This window comes from Pseudophryne corroboree, unplaced genomic scaffold, assembly GCF_028390025.1.
Source record: "Pseudophryne corroboree isolate aPseCor3 unplaced genomic scaffold, aPseCor3.hap2 scaffold_499, whole genome shotgun sequence".
In the NCBI taxonomy this organism is placed as follows: domain Eukaryota; kingdom Metazoa; phylum Chordata; class Amphibia; order Anura; family Myobatrachidae; genus Pseudophryne; species Pseudophryne corroboree.
Genome location: NW_026970105.1, coordinates 304,385 through 312,026, shown reverse-complemented (window position 1 = coordinate 312,026; position 7,642 = coordinate 304,385). Strand labels below are relative to the sequence as shown.

Sequence of the window (7,642 nt, the reverse complement as noted above, 5' to 3'; positions counted from 1 at the left end):
TCGGGCTCTCTCTCTCTGTCAGGGGAAGGAAGGGCTGATTCTCAGGCACAACAGGGAGGGCTAGGCTGCAGGAACACAGCACTGGAAGAAACAGGAGGCCGAACTCATGACCAAAAAGTGAGCAGTGCAGTGATCAGCCCCCTAGTCTTTCCCTCTCTCTGGGTGCAGAGCTGTATTCTACAGAGAGAGCTGGGATGGGAAGAAGGGGAACGGCACCTGACACACACATACACGCGCGGCACCTGACACACACATACACGCGCAACACCTGACACACACACATACACGTGCGGCACCTGACACACACACACGTAGCATCAGACACAATAAAATAAACATGCAGCACCTGACCCACACATACACGCGCAACACCTGACACACACACATACACGTGCGGCACCTGACACACACACACGTAGCATCAGACACAATAAAATAAACATGCAGCACCTGACCCACACATACACGCGCAACACCTGACACACACACACATACACGTGCGGCACCTGACACACACACGTACCATCAGACACAATAAAATAAACATGCAGCACCTGACACATGCATATACACGCAGCACCTGACACATGCATATACACGCAGCACCTGACACATGCATATACACGCAGCACCTGACACATGCATATACACGCAGCACCTGACACATACATATACACGCACACCATCAGACACACACATACACACGCAGTGCCTTACTCACACACACATAGACACGTGCAGCACCTGAGGCACACACATGTACACGCGCAGCACCTGACGCACACACATGTACACGCGCAGCACCTGACGCACACTCATGTACACACGCAGCACCTGACGCACACTCATGTACACGCGCAGCACCTAATGCACACTCATGTACACGCGCAGCACCTGACGCACACTCATGTACACGCGCATCACCTGACACAGACATACGTATTCATGCACAGCACCAGACATACACTTGTACACACGCGGAGCACCTGATACTCACACACATATACACCCGCAACACCTGACACACACACACACACACACGTGCGGCAGCTGACGCATACACACGCACCATCAGACACACTCATATATACACGCAGCACCTGACACACACATACACACAGGAGCTGACACACACATACACAGGCAGCACCTGACACACACACACATATACACGCGCAGCACCTGACACCACGCACTCACACGTACAAGCAATGCATTTCACGCCTACCTCCAGCCTCAGTTACAGGCTGCTGCCGCCTACCCCCCTCCCTGCATCAGCTGCAAAGGCAGCAAAATATTTTGACCAAAGTCTAAAGGCCCGTACACATTAAACGATGTCGCTCTGTGAGCTACATCGTCTAATGTTTCCCCTCCCGGGCCGGCCGGCGGCCGACTGTACACACTGAGCGATATGACCGCTCATATCGCTCAGTGACGTCACGCCCCCGCCAGCCCTGCATGAAGGTCGTGGACGACAGTCCACATCCTTCCTGCATGCCCTACCGACAGCGAAGATTGTTGCCGACCCGCGGGGCCGCGCATCGTTTGTCGCTGGCTGCATACACACTTAACGATAAAATGAGCGACGTCGCTCATTAAATCGTTAAGTGTGTACGGACCTTAAACAATTTGGTTTGGTTAATAAAATAATTTTGCACAGAACAGTGATGTTATACGAACATTTTCATTAAACATTTAAAAAATCAAATGTTTATTCTTTAAGTGAAATTTTACATTTCTGAATAAAAAAAATAAATTTAAAAAAAGCGATGAAATTCTATAGACAAAAAACCTTACGGTTTCACATGTCCCATTAAGGCTTCTTAGACATGATCGAAATTTCAGAAACCTGTTGTAACTCTTCCACTCAAACTCCAAAAAGCAATGAAATTCCAATCATTAAGGCTGACGCCTTAATGGACGTGTTCCTTGCGCAATACAGATATGGTATGCCATCACAGCCTGTGGGTAAGTGCAGATTCAGCACTCTCACAGAGTGAGATTGCTGTCACTCACACAATGGTGGAGCTGCTAATTCACAGATTTGTGTGCTCATTGGAATACACACATGCAGTCTATGCAACTGAAGGTCTGAGCGGAAGACAAAGCTGCTCAGATGAGGTAAGAGTGTTGTTGATTGGAGGGAGGAGAGAGGTGTGGATGGGGGAACACTAAGCAGCACTAATGGGGGGGACAGAGAAACACAGGGGGTAATTCAGACCGCAGCAGCAGCAGCGATTGCAGTCTGAATTAGTTTGTGAGGTGCGCACGTGCAATGGCCGCACTGCGCGTGCGTACCCCAGGAGCCCAGTGAGATGCTATCACCCTGCCTGATTGATAGGCAGAGGTGGTTGCGGGGAAGGAGGGGGGCGTGCAAACAGCGTTAGAATGCCATTGGCAGGGCATGGTCTGCACAACGGAGGCGTTTCCGGACCACTGGGGGGTGGGCTGTGGCGGTTATCCCCCTGCCAAGAGCGCAGGATCCACTAAATTTACCTTCAGGATGTCAGCTACATGAATAGGGTAAGAGTGGTGTGGATAGGGGGTAGATTAAGCAGCAAGTATGGGAAGGGAGACAGAGCGGTGCAGATGGGGGAAATGGTGCAGATGGGTTGAAAACACTGGCATGGATGGGTAGAAAACTGGTGCAGATGGGAGAGAAGACAGTGTGCCATGTACTGGAGGAGGCGGAGTGACGTTGAAGAAGGAAACACTGAGCAGCACAGAGAGAAGGAAACGGTGGTACAGACAATGCACAGGTGGGGAAAGACAGATGGTACAGATAAGTTAGTACAGACTAGCACAGATGGGAGAACACAGCAGTAGGGATTGGGGAAGACCGGGCAGCATGGGGGTGTATAGGGGAAGTAAGTGTAGATGCATAGACCGTAGATGGGGTATTATAGTTTAGCAATTAACCAAGATGTTTGAGGGAGCTAAATGTGTATACTAAGTGAGATGGATGTATGGAGTTAGAAGGATGTTGTAACAAGGTGGCTTTGTTGTGTTGACTGAATGGGATGGTTGTGGGCACTGTGTGGGATGGGAGCACCACAAAACTGCTCAGACCTTCAGTTGCATAGACTGCATGTGTGTATTCCAATGAGCACACAAATCTGTGAATTAGCAGCTCCACCATTGTGTGAGTGACAGCAATCTCACTCTGTGAGAGTGCTGAATCTGCACTTACCCACAGGCTGTGATGGCATACCATATCTGTATTGCGCAAGGAACACGTCCATTAAGGCGTCAGCCTTAATGATCGGAATTTCATTGCTTTTTGGAGTTTGAGTGGAAGAGTTACAACAGGCTTCTGAAATTTCGATCATGTCTAAGAAGCCTTAATGGGACATGTGAAACCGTAAGGTTTTTTGTCTATGGAATATATATATATATATATATATATATATATATATATATATATCACAAACATATATGATTCATACATATATCACACACACATACATGATACATACATGAGAAAGACCTGGGATGGTGATGAGGCCAGGGCCCCCTGCTGATGTTGCGTTGAGGTTCAATCCCACCCAGGGACCTAATTGACCTTGTTATCAGATTTTGGTGATCTTTAAGTAGACAAGTCAAATTTCATACCCCCTGTTATGGTGTAGGGTACCTGGCCTTCTCTGATGTAATCAGAGTTAGATTTGATTCAGTGATTTTATAAAAACATCTAGGAAGCACAATTTAGCAGTGGGTTGCAGAGAAAAAGAAATATGCTGGCAAAAAAATCAAATTGCGTGATTAAACAGCTCTTCATTTTCTGGCTTTATTTTTATGCTAACAAATTTGTTCTCTGAAAAGTGTCCACAAAGCCAAGTCTCTGATTAACACCTTTGTAGGGATGGTTTTTCACCTATTACTAAATTAAACTTGCTTCATTGGAAAGGCAGCAAGATGCATCCTCATTTCAATGTCTACTGAAATAATACAGGTTGACACCAGGAAACATTAACGCCACTGCATCCTTGCTGCTTTCTCATGTGGAAGTCTGTTTAATGTGAAAACAAGGTGATATCTAATTAGCACACAGGTAAGGAATTAAGAAAATCTTTATTTAAGGGTGAAGATGTTTCTCACAAAATCGTTGCCCCAATGCATCATTGAAATTCAAGCTGGAAAGATGATTTTAAAATATCACTTGTACATTTTGTATTGCTCTTCTGGTGACAATGTAGTTTGTTTTTGTCAATTACCATTTTAATAATAGGGTAAAGAAAATGAAGTGGATTTTTGAAAGAAAACAATACTGTCAATATACTATTAAAACAAATTAAAATGGTAAAAGTTATTGTACTTTAAGTAAAAATAAAAGAGACAAAATATCAATCCCAGTTTTGGATTACTTTAATTAACAAAAAAAAAAATGCATATAGCAGAGGATAGTTTCAATCTGCCTACCTCTGGGTTATGGGCCCAGCATGCTTCCATTGCAGTACTCTGCTGCACATGTAAGTTCAAGAGATCCTGAAGCACTCACTCATCATGGGAAAGTACCAATGTGTTTCTTCGTTGGTTGATGGAAGAAACATCTTACAAAAACTCTCCAGATTATTGACTTTTTAAAGCAGGGCTGGCCAAACCAGTCCTCGAGATCTACTAACAGTTCACATTTTCTAGACTACCTAGCTGGTGCACAGGTGTAGTCATTACTAATTAAGATGTGCTGCATTCATTCCTAACTGACCATTCTACAGATCTCCAGGAGGCCTGGAAAACATGAACTGTTGGAAGATCTCGAGGACCGGTTTGGCCAGCCCTGTTTTAAAGTTTTTCTAGGAAACGTTTTAGATGAATGCTTATTAGCCTTTGTCAGTATGGACTTTTGCAAAGTGTCTCTGTGGCACAATCAGTTAGTATGTACGGCTATTAACCAAAAGGTTGGTGGTTCAATCCCACCCAGGGACCTAATTGACCTTATCAGATTTTGGTGATCTTTAAGTAGACAAGTCAAAATTTCAAACCCCCTGTTATGGTGTAGGGTACCTGGCCTTCTCTGATGTAATCAGAGTTAGATTTGATTCAGTGATTTTATAAAAACAGCTAGGAAGCACAATTTAGCAGTGGGTTGCAGAGAAAAAAAATATGCTGGCAGAAAAATCCAATTGAGTGATTAAACAGCTCTTTATTTTCTGGCTTTATTTTTATGCTAACAAATTTGTTCTCTGAAAAGTGTCCACAAAGCCAAGTCTCTGATTAACACCTTTGTAGGGATGGTTTTTCACCTATTACTAAATTAAACTTGCTTCATTGGAAAGGCAGCAAGATGTATCCTCATTTCAATGTCTACTGAAATAATACAGGTTGACACCAGGAAACATTAACGCCACTGCATCCTTGCTGCTTTCTCATGTGGAAGTCTGTTTAATGTGAAAACAAGGTGATATCTAATTAGCACACAGGTAAGGAATTAAGAAAATCTTTATTTAAGGGTGAAGATGTTTCTCACAAAATCGTTGCCCCAATGCATCATTGAAATTCAAGCTGGAAAGATGATTTTAATATATCACTTGTACATTTTGTATTGCTCTTCTGGTGACAATGTAGTTTGTTTTTGTCAATTACCATTTTAATAATAGGGTAAAGAAAATTAAGTGGATTTTTGAAAGAAAACAATACTGTCAATTACTATTAAAACAAATTAAAATGGTAAAAGTTATTGTACTTTAAGTAAAAATAAAAGAGACAAAATATCAATCCCAGTTTTGGATTACTTTAATTAACAAAAAAAAATGCATATAGCAGAGGATAGTTTCAATCTGCCTACCTCTGGGTTATGGGCCCAGCATGCTTCCATTGCAGTACTCTGCTGCACATGTAAGTTCAAGAGATCCTGAAGCACTCACTCATCATGGGAAAGTATCAATGTGTTTCTTCGTTGGTTGATGGAAGAAACATCTTACAAAAACTCTCCAGATTATTGACTTTTTAAAGTTTTTCTAGGAAACGTTTTAGATGAATGCTTATTAGCCTTTGTCAGTATGGACTTTTGCAAAGTGTCTCTGTGGTGCAATCGGTTAGTGTGTTTGGCTATTAACCAAAAGGTTGGTGGTTTAATCCCACCCAGGGACGTAATTGACCTTGTTATCAGATTTTGGTGATCTTTAAGTAGACAAGTCAAATTTCATACCCCCTGTTATGGTGTAGGGTACCTGGCCTTCTCTGATGTAATCAGAGTTAGATTTGATTCAGTGATTTTATAAAAACATCTAGGAAGCACAATTTAGCAGTGGGTTGCAGAGAAAAAGAAATATGCTGGCAAAAAAATCAAATTGCGTGATTAAACAGCTCTTCATTTTCTGGCTTTATTTTTATGCTAACAAATTTGTTCTTCATTACGTCCCTGGGTGGGATTGAACCACCAACCTTTTGGTTAATAGCCAAACACACTAACCGATTGCGCCACAGAGACACTTTGCAAAAGTCCATACTGACAAAGGCTAATAAGCATTCATCTAAAACGTTTCCTAGAAAAACTTTAAAAAGTCAATAATCTGGAGAGTTTTTGTAAGATGTTTCTTCCATCAACCAACGAAGAAACACATTGGTACTTTCCCATGATGAGTGAGTGCTTCAGGATCTCTTGCACTTACATGTGCAGCAGAGTACTGCAATGGAAGCATGCTGGGCCCATAACCCAGAGGTAGGCAGATTGAAACTATCCTCTGCTATATGCATTTTTTTTGTTAATTAAAGTAATCCAAAACTGGGATTGATATTTTGTCTCTTTTATTTTTACTTAAAGTACAATAACTTTTACCATTTTAATTTGTTTTAATAGTATATTGACAGTATTGTTTTCTTTCAAAAATCCACTTCATTTTCTTTACCCTATTATTAAAATGGTAATTGACAAAAACAAACTACATTGTCACCAGAAGAGCAATACAAAATGTACAAGTGATATATTAAAATCATCTTTCCAGCTTGAATTTCAATGATGCATTGGGGCAACGATTTTGTGAGAAACATCTTCACCCTTAAATAAAGATTTTCTTAATTCCTTACCTGTGTGCTAATTAGATATCACCTTGTTTTCACATTAAACAGACTTCCACATGAGAAAGCAGCAAGGATGCAGTGGCGTTAATGTTTCCTGGTGTCAACCTGTATTATTTCAGTAGACATTGAAATGAGGATACATCTTGCTGCCTTTCCAATGAAGCAAGTTTAATTTAGTAATAGGTGAAAAACCATCCCTACAAAGGTGTTAATCAGAGACTTGGCTTTGTGGACACTTTTCAGAGAACAAATTTGTTAGCATAAAAATAAAGCCAGAAAATGAAGAGCTGTTTAATCACGCAATTTGATTTTTTTGCCAGCATATTTCTTTTTCTCTGCAACCCACTGCTAAATTGTGCTTCCTAGATGTTTTTATAAAATCACTGAATCAAATCTAACTCTGATTACATCAGAGAAGGCCAGGTACCCTACACCATAACAGGGGGTATGAAATTTGACTTGTCTACTTAAAGATCACCAAAATCTGATAACAAGGTCAATTACGTCCCTGGGTGGGATTGAACCACCAACCTTATGGTTAATAGCCGTACACACTAACTGATTGCGCCACAGAGACACTTTGCAAAAGAACATACTGACAAATGCTAATAAGCATTCATCT

At 41.8% G+C, this 7,642-nt stretch overlaps 1 non-coding gene across 1 annotated transcript; it reads right to left on the bottom strand.

Moving 5' to 3' along the window:
- Positions 1-6,356: 6,356 nt before the first annotated feature.
- TRNAN-AUU (transfer RNA asparagine (anticodon AUU)) lies at positions 6,357-6,430 on the bottom strand. The gene has a single exon. It is a non-coding gene; the product is annotated as a tRNA-Asn (tRNA).
- Between the last annotated feature and the right edge of the window lie 1,212 nt (positions 6,431-7,642).